We start from the raw sequence: 10,227 nt of genomic DNA, 5'->3' as shown, positions 1-10,227 counted from the left end.
ATTTTCAATGGTCTCCATTCCTTTCTGTCTCTCTAACTTTTCATTTGGGATTATTTCCTTCTGCTTCAAAAATATCCTATTAATGTGGGTCTGCTGGTGATTAATTCCCTCAGTTTTTATTAGTCTAAAAATGTATATATTTCATTTTCCCTCTTGAATAATCCAGAGGGGTGTTGAATAATAAGTTGGCTGTTGTTTTCTTTCAGCCCTCTGAAGAATTCTATTGTCTTCTGGCTTCCCTTGTTTCCACTGAGAAATTGACACTATATCTAATTATTGCCCCCTTGAAGCTAATCTGTGTTTTTGTCTGTTTTCAAGTTCTTCTCCTTATCTTGAATTTTCAGCTTTTATTTCTGCTCTAATAGAAAACATGTGCTTTTTAGTCTTACTCTAATAGGTGTAGATTTCTTTTGACTTATTCTGATTTAGATAATTAAGGGAGGAGCCTAGGGCTTATTGAATATATGGATTGATGTCTTTCATCAGTTTTTTGAAAGATCTCACCCACCATCCCCTTGTATATTGCTTCTGCTCTATTCCTTTAAACTTTCTATTTCCTGTGGTCTTTTAGACTGTCCTCTATATTTTCCATCCTTTTACCTTTCTGTGGTTCATTCTGGATATTTTCTTTTCTCATCAAGCTTCTAATTAACTAATTCTTCATTCAGTTTTGTCTAACATGCTGCTAAACCTATTTTTGGAATTCTCAGTGTCAGGTGTTTGAATTTTCAATCTAAAGTTTCCATTTAGAAAAAAACAGTTTCAATTCTCAGCCAAAATTCTGAATCCTGTCTTTTATTTCCTTAGTCATGCTAAGTACTGTATTTTTAAATAAATTTAAATCTGCATGCATAACTTCAACATCTAGAGAGGAGGCTATATACTTTTTTAATATACTTGCTCATATGTCCTGTCTCATTATATATCTGATTTTTCTATTTTAGTTCTGTTTTTATGGGGTTTTTTGTTTTGTTTTGTTTAACCAGTATACCCTGGACACTGTAGGTACAAAATCATTTGTAGAAATGATCTAACACCAGGATGGTATCTTCTTCCGGAGAGGATTTACAGTAGCCTGAAGGCACTGGCAACACTGGATCACCTTAATCCAATTTCAGGAACTGAGATGAGTCAAAGCAGAGCTTCAGCCCCTGGGAGAACCTGTCTACTTCATCCTAAGTCCTCAAGTGCAGTCCTTTGGGGTCCCAGCCCAAAGCAAGAGAGTTCAGCAAATACTCTTCTTGATAAGCCTTATCTCTTTCCCTGGGACACCCTTAAGAGTCCCGATCATTCTTTCTACCTCAGTCCCCTCCAAATCTTAGCCCAACAATTCCCCACTACCTTATTTATATTATCAGCCTCGGAATCTTCAGTTTGTTGTTGTTTTGTTTTCATTTTGTTTTTTACAAGACCAGTGCTCTAACCCCTGAGCTATAGGGCCTCATTTTGTTTTTTAATATACAGCATTTCTAGTCACCCTCAGCAGGAAGGTGAATCTGTAGTACCTGGTCTGCTATTTCTGAAAGCAGTCACAATGATGTGTTTCTACGACATTGCAACAGTGTTAAGAAGGTGTTTGTTTTGGTTTAAACCAACAGCTTCTTCAAACAGACTAACATGTTATGGACTATCATAACAGAGTTTATTTTTCTGAATTAAAAAAAAAATCCAATATTTATACAGTTGATTGGCTTTAAGACCAAAGAAGGTTAATCAAGAACAAAGTTAAATGATGAGCTGGTGTCAGGTTTTGGAAATAAAATGAGGTTCAGTGTTCAAGTTTAAAGAGCCACAATGAGGGAGACGGCTGGACTGGTGAATGGGTGTAAATTTATACAAAGGGATAAAGAGTCAAAAGCTTGATCTGGGTTGATAGACTGGGGAGAGAGCAGATAGAGTGGTAAGAGCAGAATGAGTTCAGCACTGAATGGCCTTCCTCTAACAAGCTCAAGATCCCATTAGAAAAGGCCCGTCCGTGGCCAGAGGTGGGATTCTAGCTGGATGACCTGAGACACCAGAGAAATGGACTTGGGAGCTGCTTGTGCTCGACTGGACTTGGAACAAGGGGGGCTAACTGAGCCCAGGGAGTGTACAGAGAGGGGCATCTGCCAGCCCAGCATGTAGGGCAGAGGGAGGCAGAATGAATTCCAGGAGGTGGGGAGGTATACCCTGTGGGTCCTGAAGGCCCTGGCAGGAGGCTCTCTTGAAGCCTGGGGGTTATAGGGCTCATTTTCCCTGTAAGATTGAGGCTGAGATGTGGGGGAGGCTCTGCTGACTGTGAGAGCAGTTTTCGCAGAGTGTCGGGAACCCAGAGGCTACTGGGAAGGGGTTAGGGAGCGAGTGGGAGGCCAGGAAGCAGAGGCAGTGTGTATAAACTTCTTTTTTAGAATGTGTGTCACTCTGAAGGAAGAACTGTGATGGTGATTAAGGGAGGAGCCAGTGGGAACTAGTGGAGGAAATCTGTGGGCAGAAAGGAAAGAGCCAGGGCGGATGGACACCAAAGAATCCCCGGAGAAGGGGGGGCAAGCCCTGAACTCCACCAATAGTTCTCATTATTCCCATTTTCCAGATGAGGAAAGTGAGACACAGAGAAGCTTGACTTGCCACATGCCTGCTAGAGAGAGACAGGCCTGGGGTGGGCCCAGTGTGCCAGGTTAATAAGCCCACCCCTCAGCCCACCTCCCCCCACCCCATCATGATTTCAGGGCATCCATGACCATGACCACCCCCGTCACCACCACACTGCCACCGTCATCACACCCACCACGGCCTCCCCCACCGTGACCACCACCGTCACTATCCCACCACAATAATTAGGCTCACCCATACAAGATTTCCTGGGCTGGACACATGCACTTTCGGTCTTTGGGGTCTCCTATTCTGAGAACATGCAAGCAATAAAATAAACTAGACAAGACAGTCAGCCAAAGTCTTTTGATCATATGGCCGCTCCGGGCTATGCCAGTCCTGTAATCAGATAGCCTGCGTTCCTGTCTTCTTCCTGGAGGAGAGGGCATGTCAAAAACTGGTTTTCCTCTTATTCATCTTTTCCTAGGGCAAGGCCTGTGGGCCTCCTCCATCACCCATTCTCACCCTACCCCAAATCCTCCATTCATTGTCTCTGAGCTGGGACAATTAAACAGATTTTTCTGAGGAAAAGTCCTTAGGGAAGGGAGTGTGTGCAGAGGGATTAGGGCTGGGCTGAGGCCCAGTTATTTTTGGTCCTCCTCCGAGACTCTTGGCTTCCTGCAGGGACATGTTCCCCACTTATCAGGGCCCCCATCACTCCCCCAACTCACCACATCCATCCTTGGTAAAACCGGGATGGGAAGCCCGGGTTTTACCACAGGTCCCAGACCCTCCCCAGCCCTGCCCACAGTCCCTCTTCCCCAGCCACCACCACCCAGCCCCCCACCCACCCCCCCACCCCCGGGGCCTCAGGCCTGCAGAACTGGAGTCTGGGGGTGGAAAGGGAGACAAGGTGGGGAGGAAGCCGGCCTGGGGATCCTCAGAGAAAGTTTCCAGTGCTGAATGTCTTGTTCTGAGCTGTTCTGCCAATTCCCACTCCTCACTAATCCCAGGATTAGAGCAAGTAGAGTCCGGGAATACAGAAGCCAGAGTCTGGGAACCAGGCGCAGTGTGGTGAAGGAAAGAAGGCAGGCTCCTGTTGATACTCCGATCAGCTCACCGCCACCCGCTGTGCGGTCCCTGCAGGCCATTGACCTCTGTAAGCTCTACTTCCCCACTTGTCAAATGGTAAGTTCTACTTCCCCACTTGTCAAATGAGGATCATCAAACTTGACCAGGATTAGAGAGGATGTGTGTAACACGGGGTGCTCAGTAAGCAGTGGCTAACTGCATGGTGCCACCGTGAGAGAAGCGCGGAGGGGCAGCAGGAGTGGGAAAGAACGGGTGTTTCTTGCCCCTGACTCTCGAGCCCTGGGAGGGAGTGTGGTTGAGCAGAGAGAACATGACATTGGCCTGAGTTAGGCTGGGTTGGACCTCTGCTCCTGTGTGTGAGCCGGCAATGGCTCCTCCTCACAGGGCTGCTACTTCCACACTGACTCTCCAGATGCCTTATAGGCCTGCTTCAAGGACTGAGGGAGATTTAACACAGATGTGGGGCTGGCACAGTGTCAGTCGCATCTGCCTGTTTCCCTTTGGCCTCTGTCCGAACCCAGTGAGTCCAGGCCCCTGGTTTCATCCCCTGCCCTCCTCAGAGGGACAGACAAAGGGCCCCAACCATCCCAATCTCACCTAATTCTTCCCCCTCCTCTCCAAAACCATATTCACCTGTCACTTCCCTTGCTCAAGAGCCTACCATAGCTCCCTATGACGAACCACAGGTAAACCAGCCCTCCCAGCCTGGCATTTGAGGCCCCTACACCTCATCTTCTGACCCCATCTTCCTCCCTTGTGTCACCAGACACCCTTGCCCTGTGCTTAATTGGCCCCGGCTGACCTCCGGCTCCCCAACCTGTGCTCACAGGTCTCATCTCCCCCTGACTCCCTCCCCTCTCCTCCCTAGACTTCGGAGCTGGGCCGTCAGCTCATCCGTCTCTGAACTTCAGCGGATATAACAAGTCCCAGAAAACCAAATTTCAAGCAGCAGCCAAGAGGAAGGCTATCAATAATGGGCCATAACATGGTTACAGGGCGGATCAGCTTTGGGAAGAAGCAGGTAATCGAATCTTCCTCTGGTTGCCATCTGTCTCCATCACCCCTGCCTCACCCACGTGATGCCTGGCCCAGACAAGTGGGTCCTGGACTGTAATACAATTCCATTAAAAGAAGCTTGGGTTCTCTGGGGACAAGCAGAAGGTTTTCAGGAGGGTGAGGAGGAGAGGAAAAGACCAGAGTCCAAGGGGGCGAGTATGAGAATAGCACCCATTCCAAGACTGATCTGGAAAAGGTAGTGTGGGAAAATCTTGTCATCTTCAATATTCTTGTTTCTTTTTCTTCCTTTCAAACTTCTCTAATGGCAGTTTTGCCCATAAGAGGCACTTTGATACAGAACTCTCACACAACAGGGTAGAGGGCCTCAGCCCCACATCCTGTACCCCAGCTGCCTGGGGTGATATTTCCACACTGTCCCTGGCCAGGTACATGACCTGGGAGGGGCTAGTGAACTTGTCTGTGTCTAAGCTGGCCATCTGTGCAATGCAGGTGGTAGTAGTGATACTTCGCTCCCAACTGACTCTGAGGACTAAGTGAATGGATCCAGGTAAAGCCTTAGAGCAGAGTGCCCTGTGGGAAGTCTCCCATCATCTTAACTCTTATGGTTAGGGATGGCTGCTCCTTAGGGGCTGCCTTCAGGAGCCTACCTGTTTACTCATTTACTACCACCCAGAGACTACCTGTTTGCAGAACACTCGGGTCACTCTAGTGGTTAGGATTGCATTAGGCTGCAAATATCAGAAACCTGACTTCACAAGGTTAACCAAGGAGGGTTTATTTTCTTCTCACACTGAGAAGCACAGCAGCAACAGCAGCCAACACTGATGTTATATGTCCATGCTGCCCTCCATAACCCAGTCTCCCTTGCCTTCCCATAGTTTGAGCGTCTGGCTTTTTTTCCCTCATGCTCACAGGATGGCTGCTGGACCTCCAGGCATCACATCCACATCCCAGGCAGGAAAAGAAAAGGGAAGAGTAGCAAATTGCTAAATACTCCCTCCCTTTTAGTCAGGAAAGCCACCTAATCTCCACCTACATCTCATTCACCATAACCATGCCACAGGCCTACCCTAGTGGTGAAGAAGGCTGGAGAGTCTAGCTTTTGCTGGACACAAGGCTGCCCTGAAGAGAACCGGAATTATATAAGGAGGGTGGGAGGATAGGTGTTTGGTGGGCACCTAGCACTGTCTGCCACCCAGCTTCCCAGCATGATACATGGTATGGGTGTCTGAAAACCATACTCTGGAAGCACTAAGGCCCCCCAGCCCTGGAGATTTTCCAGCGGAGGTTAAATGATTACTTGGCCAAAACATCACGGAGGGAATTGAAGCAACAGAAAGACACTGAGAGCTCCCTAGCTCTTTCTAGCCTTCGGGCTTTGCGGGTAAGTCCCACACCCTTAATTAGGTTTTTGTATACATTTGGTTTAATGCAAAAAATATTGTGAATCAGAGTCCTAGATTCAAGCTTCACTCTTCCCCTTACTGTGTAAACTTTAGCAAAAAGAAAAACAAAAGAAAAATACCAAATGTATTTATTCATCCAAAAAATATTTCCAGTGCCTATTGTTTTCAGTACTACCTTAGAGGTTACAACAGTGAGCCGCACAGACAAAATTTCCCACCCTCAAAGAGGTGGAGAATTTTAATAGGAGGAGATAATAAACAAAATAAATGAGTTTTATCTTTTTATATATTTGATAGATAGTGATGGGAGCCGTGGAGAAAAGTAAAGTGGAAATGGGAGGCACCATCATTTTACAAGGGGGCGGGGCAGGGAGGGGTCAGAGAAGCCTTCACTGAGGATTTGACCTAAGACCTGAGGGTCTTAGGGGGTGGGGGCACCTGGGTGGCTCAGTGGGTTAAAGCCTCTGCCTTCAGCTCAGGTCATGATCCCAGGGTCCTGGCATCAAGCCCCACATCGGGCTCTCTGCTCCACGGGGAGCTTACTTGCTCCTTTCTCTCTCCCTTTGTCTGCCTCTCTGCCTACTTGTGCTCTCTGTCAAATAAATAAATAAAATCTTTAAAAAAGAAAAAAGACCTGAGGGGGTGAAGGAGCTTGCCATGTGGACATCTGGGGAAGGTATTCCAGGCACAGGGGGTAGGGGGAACGATGGCTCAAGATGGGTATTTGACTAGAATGTTTGAGAAACAACCAGAAGTCTCAAGGGGCCAGATTCAGTAGGCAGCAGATTCCTCTTCTGGAAGGAGGAGAAGAGGAGATCAGAGAGGCAATGGCAGGGGTCGGTTAAGGTTTTACCAGCCACTATAAGGATATTGGCTTTTACTGAGGGAGAAGGGGCCCACCAAAGGGTTTTGAACAGGTTTATCTTTTAACAGGATTGCTGTGGCTGGTGTTAAGAATAGACTAAGTTGGTTGGAGAGCAAGAGACTGGTTGGGAGGCAATGACCCAGCTGAGACAAGATGGCGGCTTGGAGTGTGTGGTGAAGGTGGAGCTGGTGAGGAGGGATGGGATTATGGATATATTGTGAAGTTAGAGCTCTTAGGATTTCTCAAGGACTGCACAAAGTTTCAAGAGGAAGAGAGATGTCAAGGGTGACTACCAGGTTCTTTGGTCTGGAGAACTTAGAAGAAGGATTTGTCCTGACCGGAATGGGGCAGACTGTGGGGAAAGCAGGTGGATGTTATTCCCACTGGACACCCAGATGGAAGGGATGAGCAGGCAATCTGACTCCACAAATCTGGAGTGCAGGGAAGGCTTGGGCCTAAAGTGTAAATGAAGGAGTTAAGCATACAAATAGTATTTACCAAAAGAATGAGCACAGATTAAAAAAAGAAGACAAATGAGGATTGAGTCTGGGGGCTGTTGCTGGTTAGAAGTCAGAGAGGTAAGAAAGAACCAACCAAGGAGACAGAAGGCACAGCTAGAGAAGTGGAGGGAGAACCAGCAGAGTGAGGTAGCCATGACCCCACAACTGCCTCAAGAAATAGAGGGAGGGTGGAACAAGGTCATATGTTTGGGACAAAAGAACAGTCATTGGGACCCTGAAGAAGATGGGTGGAGGGAATAAGCAATTATTGCTTGAAGGCCAAGGGAATAAAACACGGATGCTTATCTGAAAAGATGCATAAAAGCTTCCAAAAAGTTAATGCCCTTTAACTAAAAATTGCGCTTCAAGAATATTTACTTCTAAGTAAATACTCTTGGCTGTGTACAAAGATTTATAGCCAAGGATGTACTTGACAGTGAGGATTTACAAAAGTAAAAAACAGGAAACAAACTAAATATTGAACAACAGACAGCTGGTTAAATAAATTATGACATACCTGTATGATGACCTAGCGTGCACCCATGGAAACCCAGATTTTCTTTAAAAAAATATTTTTAAACTATTGACTGACCTGTAGACAGACTTATCTTCAGAATCTATTATTAGGGGAAAATAAGCAGGTTATAAATTGTTATGGTCAGCAAGATCACTGTATCAGTCAGCTAGAAAACACAGAAACCACTCTATTTCAAGCAGAAAGAGACTTAGTCCAGTGAAACTGTTTACAAAGCTGTGGAAGTGCTGGCTACCAACTTCATTGCTAGCTTTTAGGACATCAGGAGGTTGCTGAAAAACCACAGGACACCTGAACTTCCAACACCGAAAGTGGAGACAATGCCTGAAGGGTGTTCCAAAATCTGTCGGCCCAAGCCCCCGCACCTGCCCACCGCCGCCAGAAGAACAACGCTGTGATTTATGCCTCTCTTCCACCTGCCAGATCTCGTCCACATGCCTCTCACTGACTGGCCCGCATTCTAGTTTCCTGGCGTCCAGTCCCCAGCTGGGCAGAGGAAAGCGCAGACCCAGGGAAAGGAAATGATAATTGAGTTGCCAACAACTTCTTCTGGTCTCTCCAAGCCACCAACACCAGGTGGTGTCTGCCCCTCCAAGAAGGCTTTTCTGAGGAAATTGCATTGTTATTCCAAAAGGTAGCCTGTGGAAGGGTTTACTCCAGCTCCCCACCCCCCACCCCACCCCAGGGCCTGGGCATGGCACGCAGAAATCGAGAAGACTGGAAATGAGTAAAACTCATGCCAGGGCACTTACCGGGACCTTCCAGTGGTACCTACTTTTCCACAGGAAGCCACAACGGTCAAGAATCTATCATGATTTTGCAAGATGATTCTAAGAAAAGCCCTTTTGTATTGTGGCTGGTGGTGGCCAACTTGAACACCCCAAACATTCCTCATTCTGCCTGCACTCTCCCTTGTTCCAGAAGCCTACGTCCAAACTCCAGGGCCCATCTCACCTCTTTCTGTCCAAGCCCCTGACTCAAGTGCCCACAGCGGTCCTGACTCCCCCAAGGCTAGGATCTGACTTCCTCCCACCATCTTGCCAGAAGCTGGATTTCTATCCTGAGTTCCAATCTGATGGTAGGCGTCCTCTCCTACTGACCAACCTCTGACAGCAGAGAAATGGAGTTAGCCCTGGTTGCCTGTGGTGGGATTCACCAAAGGCAGCACCCTTTACTCCTCAGGGTTATCATCAACCTCCAGAGGGCATTGCATTCAAACCCCTGCCTCTGGGCGGGGTGCCCACCCTTCACTCTCGCTTGTCCCCTATCAATGGCTGGCCATGCTCTTTCTCACTTTGCCTGAAACTCAGTTTACCCCACACACCTATCTGTATTCTCTTGATCTTCTCTCATGAGAAAAGAGTGGGGATGTGTCTATACCCACCAAGGTAATATAAGCACAGCTTCCTTTCCCCGTAAATGACTGGGTTAGTGAAGGGTCAGGGGAAGTTTGTGGGTCTGGAGGATGCAGGCATTCTGGATCAAGGACTTGTTCTTTTTGTGCCCCTAGAACTGACTGTTATAGCTGGAAGAGGGAAGTCAGCTCAGAGAAGATATCTGAAGGGCCCTCCTGTCTCTTTCTGGGTCCCTGGCTTCAGCCCATCATCTACACAGGTGCCCTCAGCCACCTTCGTGCCCTGTACCTGTTATAGCCCACCCTGGAAAGTCCCCTTCTCTCTCTACTTGGCCCCTATCCTGGGCACAGCAATGTTCCCCCGAGGGTGAGGATGTAGTCGGCCAAGATCCTGATGAAGGGTCATAGCCATGACCCCACAACTGCCTCAAGAAATAGAGGGAGGGTGGAACAAGGTCATATGTTTGGGACAAAAGAACAGTTGTTGGGACTCTGAAGGAGATGGGTGGAGGGAATAAGCAATTATTGCTCGAAGCCGCTGAAGTCAAGTCCAAATGTGGAGAAGCGGCCAAACCAGGCTGGACCTCTTCCTTGATCTCCTAACAGCTTCAGAGGACTTATCTAGCCTGCCTCACCTCAACTAGAATGGGAATGCTCACACATACCCATATTGATTCCATGAACCCGAGAGAAGCCCCGCATTCAGAACCATGTCTCCCCCCAAAAGACTGGGGCTTGAGATAGCCCTGAGGGTGACAGGGCAAGAAATCTTTGGGAATAAGCAGAAAGGTATCTGATGTTCTTCCAAAGCCCCCTGCCCCCTGCTCCTTAGTCCTCGCTAGCCTCCCACCCTTCCCTGACCCTCCTCACCCCCCGCTCAGCTCTGTTTC

Source organism: Mustela nigripes, chromosome 5 (genome assembly GCF_022355385.1).
Source record: "Mustela nigripes isolate SB6536 chromosome 5, MUSNIG.SB6536, whole genome shotgun sequence".
NCBI lineage: Eukaryota > Metazoa > Chordata > Mammalia > Carnivora > Mustelidae > Mustela > Mustela nigripes.
The sequence above is the reverse complement of the archived record's forward strand: the minus strand, read 5'-3'. Positions refer to the sequence as shown.